Source organism: Balaenoptera physalus, assembly GCF_965194825.1.
Source record: "Balaenoptera physalus genome assembly, chromosome: 17".
In the NCBI taxonomy this organism is placed as follows: domain Eukaryota; kingdom Metazoa; phylum Chordata; class Mammalia; order Artiodactyla; family Balaenopteridae; genus Balaenoptera; species Balaenoptera physalus.
The window spans coordinates 71,531,635-71,542,019 of record NC_138895.1 but is presented as its reverse complement, the minus strand read 5'-3'; positions in this window follow the sequence as shown (position 1 = coordinate 71,542,019).

Here is a 10,385-nt window from a genome sequence, read left to right as displayed (position 1 = left end):
GAGATCTTGGGGAAGTTACTTCTTTCTGTACCTTGGCTCTCACACATCAAGTGAGGATAATAACAGCACCTGTCTCAGAGGCAGGAGCTGGAACCCACGGGGGCTACCTGTGAGTCTGCAACCGCAGTGGGAGGGGCGGGATGGTGGGAGCTGGAGCCATGAAGGAGACATAGCCACTGCTGGTGGCATCCCTCTTTGGCCTAACCAGCATCCAGTAAGCCAAAGAGCCCGGGAAGCACAGTGTGCAAAGGTCCATCCTCTGGGGTGCAGAGCAGCGCAGGAAGGATGCATCTGAGGGCGAACAGGCACAGGACTGTATGCTGCGTAGGACCCAAAGGCTTGTCTGTGGGGCTAAATAAGGTAAGCCATGCAAAGCCCCTAGCACAGGGACTGGCGCCTTATAGGTGATCAATAAGTGTTACGTGGCAGTGAGTAGTTATAATGGCTAATTTCATGTGTCAGCTTGACACGGAGTGCCCAGATTAAACATTATTTCTGGGCACATCTGTGAGGATGTTTCCAGAAGATACTAGCACTTGAATCAGTGGTCTCAGTAAAGCAGATGGCTCTCCCCAGTGTGGGTGGGCATCATCCGATCCTTTGAGGGCCTGAAATAGAACAAAAGGGTGTCAGCTGGAAAAAAAAAAAAGTGCACAGAGTGAGAGTTGTGAGTTAAGTTTTATTTGGGGATTATAGCCTGGGAGACAGACTCTCAGAGAGCTCCGAGGAACTGCTCCAAAGAGGGAAGGGGGGACGTCAGTATATATATGATTTTAGTGAAGGGGGTACATGCAGTCAAGCACACATTTTGGGAGAAGGTTGCTGCTAGTCATGAGGAGTGGATGTCACTGATGATGATTTTAATGCTTTTCTAGATATGAGGAGATGCAAGAAATTGGGCTCATAAAATCTCCTGAAAATATCTATCTGAAGGACTGTTCTGCCAGTTTTTCCCAGAGCACAGAGTGCTTCGTTCCTGATCTCCACCCTGAACTCCTTTCAGGGTGTGTGGAAGGCCAGTGACTGCAGTAGCTGGTGACCTAATCCTTATAGAGGCAGGTGGCGAGAAACAATTTTTAGTTGGCAAGGGAGAGGAAGGCGTTTTCACCCCTTTCTTCCTGCCTCACTGCTTGAGCTGGTTCATCTCATCTCATCTTGTTTCACCCTCGGCCTGGGATTTACACATCAGCTCCCCTGATTAGCAGGCCTTCAGACTTGGACTAAGTTATACCAAGCGCTTTCCTGTGTCTCAGCCTCCATTAATGCATGAGCCTATTCCTCATATAAGTCTCTCTTAATATGTATCCTATTGGTTCGGTTTCTCTGGAGAATCTTGACTAATAGAGCGGTCATAGCATTCATAGTTCATGTAGGGGTGACAGAACTATGCAGACAGCTAATCCCCATGGCCACGGGTGAGTCCCTGTCTGGCCTGAACAACTTTGTCAATCACTGTAATGCTGCCCCCCTGATTCTAGAGTGCAGAACCCCCTTCCCTAGTTCCAGCTGCAACCCAGCAACACACAAACCCAAAACATCCCTTTCTCTGTCTTTTTTCCTCTCTTGTTCCCAAAGCCCAGACTATTAATGAAAAGTGTCACAGAAATATGCCAGCCAGTTTGGTACCAGAATGCAGCCCACAACTGCTGCTATCATCTTGTGTTGCTGGAGCACTCTCCTCACCACGGCCCCTCTCAGAAGATCAACCCTGCTTCTCTTTTACTGAATCAGGATCACAAAAAACATATCTCCCACAACTCAGCTATACGGTGCAGGACAGTGGTTAACAGTATAGACTGGGGAATTAGGTCTGAAACCTGGCTGTCCACAGACTTGCTATGTGACAATGAACAGATCACATAATCTTGCTGAGCCTCAGTTTTCCCATCTGTGAAATGGGTGGTTCTGACAATTAAAAGAGAGAACCCATAGAAAGCAATTAGCACAGTAACTCACACATTATGTGCTTAAGTAATATTAGTTATTATTTCCTATTATTGTATCTCTGCCCCCTTAGCTGTCTTGTCTTCTTTTATGCCTCTCTTAGGAGAAAATGTGTCCCTCCATCTTTACAAGTATAAATTCACTTCCTCTTCTCTAGTAACCTTTTTGGATTTCTATCAATTATCTCTGCTTCTTTTCAGTCTTAGTATTTACTCTTTTCCTTCTGCATTCAAGTGATTTCTCTCCATATTTGTACATAAATGACTCGAAAAATATACAAATAAGAAACACAAGAAAATCTTCTTCCTTACTAATAAAGAAATAAATGTTAAAATCATTCCAAACATCTACCTTATATGTACCAAAATAATAAAAGCAAATCCATTCATTCACTCTTTTCTTCAAATGACCAAACACCATGAGGAAAAATAAGTTTGGTGGTTGCCCTATAAAGTGGCACAATCTTTGCAGAAAGCAATTTGACAAGTGGTGACAGGAGTCATAAAAATGTTTACACTCTGATCCAGGAATATCAATTTGGAAAATTTATCCCAAGAAATTAATTCTAAAGGAAAAATGAGTTCTGCAGAGATGTTTATAGCTGCCCTAAATATTACCACTTGAAACTAGAAGCAGCTATTCCTAGACTGACTAACCTGCTCAAATAATGCACATCCTGGGAGAGGATGTGGTCCTGAGATGTGGCAATTAGAACGGAAGGAAGGAGAAAAGTACTGTGCATCCATTGTTACCATAACTGCTTCCAAGAACTCTATACAGACCTGAAATGGACCACAGGGTGATGTAAGGAAAAGGAAGTTGGAATCAGCAATAGAAATAGCAAAGAAACTTTGTCTCTTAAAGCCACAAAATAGAAATAGGCAGCAGAATTTTAAAATAATTTATGCTACAAATGGCTAAGTGTTCTTTGCTCTTATGTCATTCAGCTTGATAGAAAATTATTGTCATCTTATTAGGTGGCAAACTAAGAAATAGTGGCAAAATACAATGTCCCTGCTATCAAAAGCTCAGAATCTAGACAGCTACTCACCAGAAAATCGCTCTATTAGGAAAGAGGAAAGGATAGATTGCTCTGAAAACACCAAGATGACTGGGACCAGGAAAATGTTTTCCGGAGGAGGCAACACCTGAGCTAAGAGGAGAACTTAATATAAGCAGAAAGGGGGTGGGAAAGGAAATTTCAGGCAGAGAGAACAGCACTGAAAGGCAGATAATTTATGTAAAAGAGAGTGGAGCCTTCCAGAAACTACAGGTTGTGCAATATGGCTGGATCATGGCATCCTGGAAGGCAGGTGGAGATAAGGCCACCAAAGTAAGCAAGAACCAGATCAAGAAGGACCAACATGTTGTCAACTGTGAACTCCACACAGAAGGTTCTGGAAAGTCCTGAAAGACTTGAAGAGGAAAAGTTACATAATGACAACTATTGCAAATAAGATGAGGAGTTACTGATGTCTAGGTGACTGGTTAATGTGAATAGTTTAATAGAGTGAATTTATAATCAAGGAGAAAAAGTCAATCTATCCTAAAAGAAGAATAATTTCCTTCCCCTCTGCCTACTAATATTCTTAAGCCATGTATCTTTTATCTTAAAACAAGAAAAGCACATTTATTCAACCACGCTGCCTACTTTAACTACTGCGGCCCAGTTTTCTGGGTATGTGGCTGATACTTCCTACTTCTACACTTCCATTTATTTTTTGAGTTTCAAAAATTTGTTACTCAACAACTACGTTATATGTTAACATGTAGTCAAATCCATTTTGTAAAGAAACTATCACGGTTATACCTGTAATTTTATAACATCCAGTTACAAAATATAAAATAAGCAGAAAAAGATTTTGACAAAATTCAATATCCATCCATAATAAAAACTCTCAAAAAACGTTGGTATAGAGGGAATATATCTCAACATAATAAAGGCCATTTATGACAAACCCCCAGCTAACATCATATTCTATGGAGAAAAGCTGAAAAGAATTTCCTCTAAGATAAGGAACAAGACAAGAATGCCTACTCTTGCCACTTTTATTCAACCTAATACTGGAAGTCCTAACCACAGCAGTCAGATAAGAAAAAGAAATAAAAAGCATCCAAATTGGAAGTGAAGTAGTAAAACAGTCACTATTTGTAGACTGCATGATACTGTATATAGAAAACCCTAAAGACTTCACCAAAAAACTATAAGGATTAATAAACAAAGTCAATAAAGTTGCAAGATACAAAATTAATATACAGAAATATGTTGCATTTCTGTACACTAATAATGAACTATCAGAAAGAGAAAACAACCCCATTTACAATTGCATCAAAAAGAATGAAATACCTAGAAATAAATTTATCCAAGGAGGTGAAAGACCTGTACTCTGAAAACTGTAAGACATTGATGAAAGAAAATGAAGACACAAATGAATGGAACGATATTTCACATTCATGGATTAGAAGAATTAATATTGTTAAAGTGTTCACATTACCCAAAGCAGTCTACAGATTCAGTGCAATCTCTATCAAAATACCCACGGAGTTTTTCATAGAACTGGAATGAAAGAGTTCTATGAAACACTGAGACGCTTGTACATGCTCAGTTCTTTCTTAGGCTTTCATGTATCTACTGGGGCTTAATCACATGAGGGTCTCTAACACGTCCAGTTGAAGCCATGCTTCTTGATGGACAAATGAATTTGCTAGAACCCTTCTGATTGCAGGTAACAGAGAACCAACTGCAACTTCCTTATGCAAAGGAAATAAAGAAGTTAATCAACCTAATGAAGAAGAGCAAGAGTATGACAGGGTCTGAAGGCAGTGGAACCACAGACTGGAACCTGCCTGGTCTCCCATACTGGTTTCTATCCCTGTTCCTCTCTGTGTGGCGCCTTTAGTGTCTACCACTACAGACTGGATTTTTATATTAAGAATAAATGTCATTGAATTGTCCCACATTTTCTGTCTTATGGATTTGGTCACCTGAAATTGACAACCCTCAAGATGTCTTTTGCCCCAGTTACAAAATTTCCAAGAAAAGGATTCACTGGCCAAGCTTGAGCAAGCTGTCCATCCCTAGACCAATCCTCCGGGCCAGGGGACCAAGTCAAGTTATACTTTTATGACAAATCCCATGTAAATCATTTGGTCAAAGATATAGAAAATTCCTAGAAAAGAGGGTTAGATAGAAAAGTTCAGGGGTTGGCCACAAAAAAATGATGAAAGCAAAACATGCACTAATGTTACATCTGTTTCCCTCTGCCATGTTCTTACCACATCACTTGACCCAAGCTCTTTGTTACCTTTCCTACACTAAACATAGCTAAACTCATCTTTTAATTTTTCCTAGCACTTTTACAGCCTCAGCTTGCTCTTTCTGATGTTGACATATTAGTGTTCATAGTTGTCCACCTCACTTGCTGCCTTAGGATCACTTATACAGTCAATGGTCATTTTGCACACCTCCCACACCCAAGGTTCCCTCTCCCTATTCGAAGTCATTGGTCTGAGAGGCATAATCTATATTTTCTCTGGATTTTTTACAGTATCCCCAGCTTGGTGGTAAAAAGGCACTTTAACAAATCAAATCACCATATCCATTCATTTCTTCCAAGAACATCGAAGCGTCAGACACTGGGCTGCATCCTGCGATTAGAGAGGTTGCCACAGGAAAAGGAATAGATACAGAGAGATGGCTCTTAACAGCCTTGAGAGTCTGGCAGGAGATGCAGATATGGGTACAAATCAAATAGGGTCCAGTATGTTAAATGCTGAAAGTCATCCTGCCATGGTATACAGGGGCCCTGAGAAAGGAGGCACTAACTTAGGGGAGGAACTGAAAAAGGCAAGAGTCTCTTGTACTAGCTTTAAAATACACATCTCCTCTTTTTCCATCTTGTCTTAGCAAGGACACTGCTGGAGTCACAAGATCATCGAATCATTAGCCTTGGAAGTAGAAGTGACCTGAAAGATTATGCAGCATAAACATCTACCCAGGGTCCAGATTTCTCCTGCTAACCTGTCTCTCCCCAGAGGCTCCTACAATGAGGACCTCACTGAGTTACAAGTGAACGTGTTGGCAGGGTAGAGAAATCAAAGGGTTTGGAGTCAGACAGATCTAGGCTCAAAATCCAACACTTAGTAAATATGTGACTACAGACTGGCCACACAGCCACTCTGAGCCTCAGATTTATTGCCAGTTAAATGTCATCATATTACCTACCATACTGGGTCGTGGGTGGTGGCTTTAACTACTTAACCTCCTTGAGACATTCTATTGTGGGACAAATGGAATCAATAAGAAGCTCATTGTTGGATTAAGATGAAATCTGCTTCCTATGCACTTTGTATGCATTGGTCCTGATTTTGTGCTTTGCACAGGAGAAAGGAAAAAGAAGCCTTTTCACTCCCCTATCTAAGAATAGCTCAGACCAGACTATGATAATATACTAATGCCCTTTTTCCATAGCTGCCTCTCCCCACCGCAGTGAATTCTCCTAGCTTATTGCATTCCTGCTAAATCTTTGTATTTTTCTGAATTCAACCATCTCAGCCCTCAGAGATTCAGCCTAGTGGTCCTCACAGTATCTGCTTATTACAATAAACAGGCTTCAAATTAAATCTCGGGTCCCACAATTCCCTTTCAATAGAATCACATAAAATGGAAGTGTCAAAAGCTGGAGAAAGTATAGCTGTTTGACAATTGAAGATGGAACCATGGGCTAGAGGAATTCAAACCAGCTCACTGGGTCACACAATAGATGTTTCTGTTACAAGAAAAATGGTGTATAGGATCTCCTGCCTCCCCTAAATCAAACTCATTGTGTTCTTATGCCAAAAGGAATCCCATTGACAGATATAAAATATTCACACCTCAGCCTCTGTGGCTGAATGCCAAGCTTTCAGTTCTCACACACACCATCTTTAGCAATGCAAAGCAAATAAGATGAGGTCTCTTTCATAAGAGAATGACAAATATCTTACTGATCCCTGTATAATGCAAACTCTTCCAACCAATGGTGGGCTAACAGTCCAATTATTTTAATGCATTTGCGAACTGCACAGCAAAACAATATGCCATATAATATATATAGTCAAATTTCACTTTCTGTCCATATTTCCCAAATATGTTTTGTGGGGTTGTGAAAAGGGAGAATCAGGTAGCACACCTTAACATCATTTTTAAAATTTGAGGAGAAAGGTAGCAATTTAGAAATAACTGCACACTTCAAAATTTTCCTTTTTGTTATTTATCTGCCATTGTTGTATATCCCAGCAGGTGAAAGAGTGAATGAGTATGGTATAATAAGATTGGGAGAAATGGAAGAGATACAATTGCCAATTACATTGTATCTTAACTTTGAGATGCTTCTTTCAAAATTATATGTTCATTTGACATTTCCCTGGAAAATAGTGGATGGGGAAAAATATTTTTCAAAGCTCTTGGGGCAGCTATTCAAAAACCAAAGTGCTAAGCAGACCTGCATATATGGAGAAAGGTCCTTTGTAGCTGAGTGTGACCCTAGTCATTTGACCCGAGTCATCCCACCGCAATGGAACATATTCTACAAACATAATCGCCTGTTGTTTAAAATGATCTTCTCGAATCTTTTTAAGACATTTGTAATATGAAACACCATCAAAGAAAGGGGCTGGTATGGGAGTCATTAGTGAGTTAGGTAGTGTTAGATACAGATGGAAGTCAGACACCTACTGGGAAAAAACAAATGTGAGAACGCTTGGAAGTAAGAGCGATTTAAAAGGCAAATGGAAGGAAGACGGAGACTAATGGCTTAGAGGGGCCTTCACCCTGGAGCTAAGGTACTGCAGCAGAGCTGGTCAGAGCACAGGTTCTACATCAGACTGCCTGAGCAAGCCAGTCTGTTAGCATCTAAGCATTACTTCTGCATCTGTAAATTGGGATAACAGCAATACCTAGCTCAATGTAAAACATTTGCGTAGGACGTAGGATGAGAAAAGCACAACTGCAATTAGCTATTAGTATACTGATAACAATAAATAATCCTTATACCCAGGCAAGGGAACCTGCCTGAGTTAAAGTGCTCTCCTGGTTTTCTAAAGACACTTCTGGTACCTAAAATGGGTCTTGGGCAAGCAATGCCATCAGGCAGAGCGTACCAAGCCTGGACCAGGAATAGACCCTCAGGTCTGTTTTTCCCTTTTGAGATGCTCTTCAGCTCTCTATTACGACTCCTACTATGTGTGAGGTTGACCAGATGCCCAATGGAGCTCCAGGACGTGTGCCTATTAAATTGTCCAGGAACCTAATGGCTGGGCCCTGGTTCCAGACGGGTGGCCTGGCAAGATTATTGCTCCCACTGGCAAGTTTGGTATTTTTTTTGCAGGACTCATGTAAGATTTGGCCATCAGAATGGTGCTGTCATGTTGCAAAGGAGGCAAGGATATACAATGGAGAAAAGACTGTTTTTTCAATAAGTGGTGCTGGGAAAACTGGGCAGCTACATGTAAAAGAATGAAATTAGAACACTCCCTAACACCACACACAAAAATAAACTCAAAATGGATTAAAGACCTAAATGTAAGGCCAGACACTATCAAACTCTTAGAGGAAAACATAGGCAGAACACTCTATGACATAAATCACAGCGAGATCCTTTTTGACCCACCTCCTAGAGAAATGGAAATAAAAACAAAAATAAACAAATGGGACCTAATGAAACTTAAAAGCTTTTGCACTGCAAAGGAAACCATATACAAGACGAAAAGACAACCCTCAGAATGGGAGAAAATATTTGCAAACAAATCAACCGACAAAGGATTAATCTCCAATATATATAAACAGCTCATGCAGCTCAATATGAAGAAAACAAACAACCCAATTAAAAAATGGGCAGAAGACCTAAGTAGACATTTCTCCAAAGAAGACATACAGATGGCCAAGAGGCACGTGAAAAGCTGCTCAACATCACTAATTATTAGAGAAATACAAATCAAAACTACAATGAAGTATCACCTCACTCTGGTTAGAATGGGCATCATCAGAAAATCTACAAACAACAAATGCTGGAGAGGGTGTGGAGAAAAGGGAACTCTCTTGCACTGTTTGTGGGAATGTAAATTGATTCAGCCACTATGGAGAACAGTATGGAGGTTCCTTAAAAAACTAAAAATAGAATTACCATATGACCCAGCAATCCCACTACTGGGTATATACCCTAAGAAAACCATAATTCGAAAAGAGTCATGTACCACAATGTTCATTGCAGCACTATTTACAATAGCCAGGTCATGGGAGCAACCTAAATGCTCATTGACAGACAAATGGGCAAAGAAGATGTGGTACATATATACAATGGAATATTACTCAGCCATTAATAGGAACAAAGCTGGGTCATTTGTAGAGACGTGGATGGACCTAGAGACTCATACAGAGTGAAGTAAGTCAGAAGGAGAAAAACAAATATCGTATATTAACACATGTATGTGGAATCCAGAAAAATGGTACAGATGAACCGGTTTTCAAGGCAGAAATGGAGACACAGATGTAGAGAACAAACATATGGACACCAAGGGGGAAAGCAGGGGGTGGTGGTAGTGGTGGGATGAACTGGGAGATTGGGATTGACATATATACACTAATATGTATATAATAGATAAGTAATAAGAAGCTGCTGTATAAAAAAATAAATAAAATTCAAAAAAAATGGTGCTGTCATGTTAATTTAGGGTGACTCAAGCTGTTTATGTAGACATGGGGCCTGTAAAAATTTATCTTCTGGGGCTCCTATACACCTTAGGGACAGCCTTGGTAATAAGATCCTATTCATAGTGTTGGCTACTCTTTTTCTGTTCCCACTCAAGAAGAGGACTCAAAAAGTTCAAGTGAAACATAGCCAGGAAATTCTAGATGGTGCAAGATACAACAAAGGCAAATTATTTCAAGCCATTTAATTACTTCAAACAGAAAACCACTGTCAATTACTGGGGAGATGGGGAAGTTCTCCTTCCCAGACTCCCACAACCCCTACTGGTGAGTACTCCTGAACTTCAGCCAGCCCCAGAAGATTTTTCAATGCCTAGATAAGAACTTTAAAAGTTACTACTAGTCAAAGAAATAAAATTAAAATGAAGAGTCCACATTTTGCCTACCAGAAAAAATTTTTTATATAGTAATTCCAAATACTGACCAAGATGAGGTTAAAAAAAATAAAAAAGCATTTCCCGATATTGCTGATTGTCATATGAAAAGGTTCCACCTTTGGGACAGCTATTTAATAATACGTGTGAAGAGAATTTAAAATGCTTCTGCCCAGTTATGTCACTTCTGGGAATCTAGCCTCAGGAAATTATCATAAATATAGAAAAAGCCGTCAACTTTTCTCTACATAGCAGCTGGCCTCCACCTCCTTTATTTTTCTATCTTGTAAGAACTTCTAGAGAACCAAGTAGACCATGTA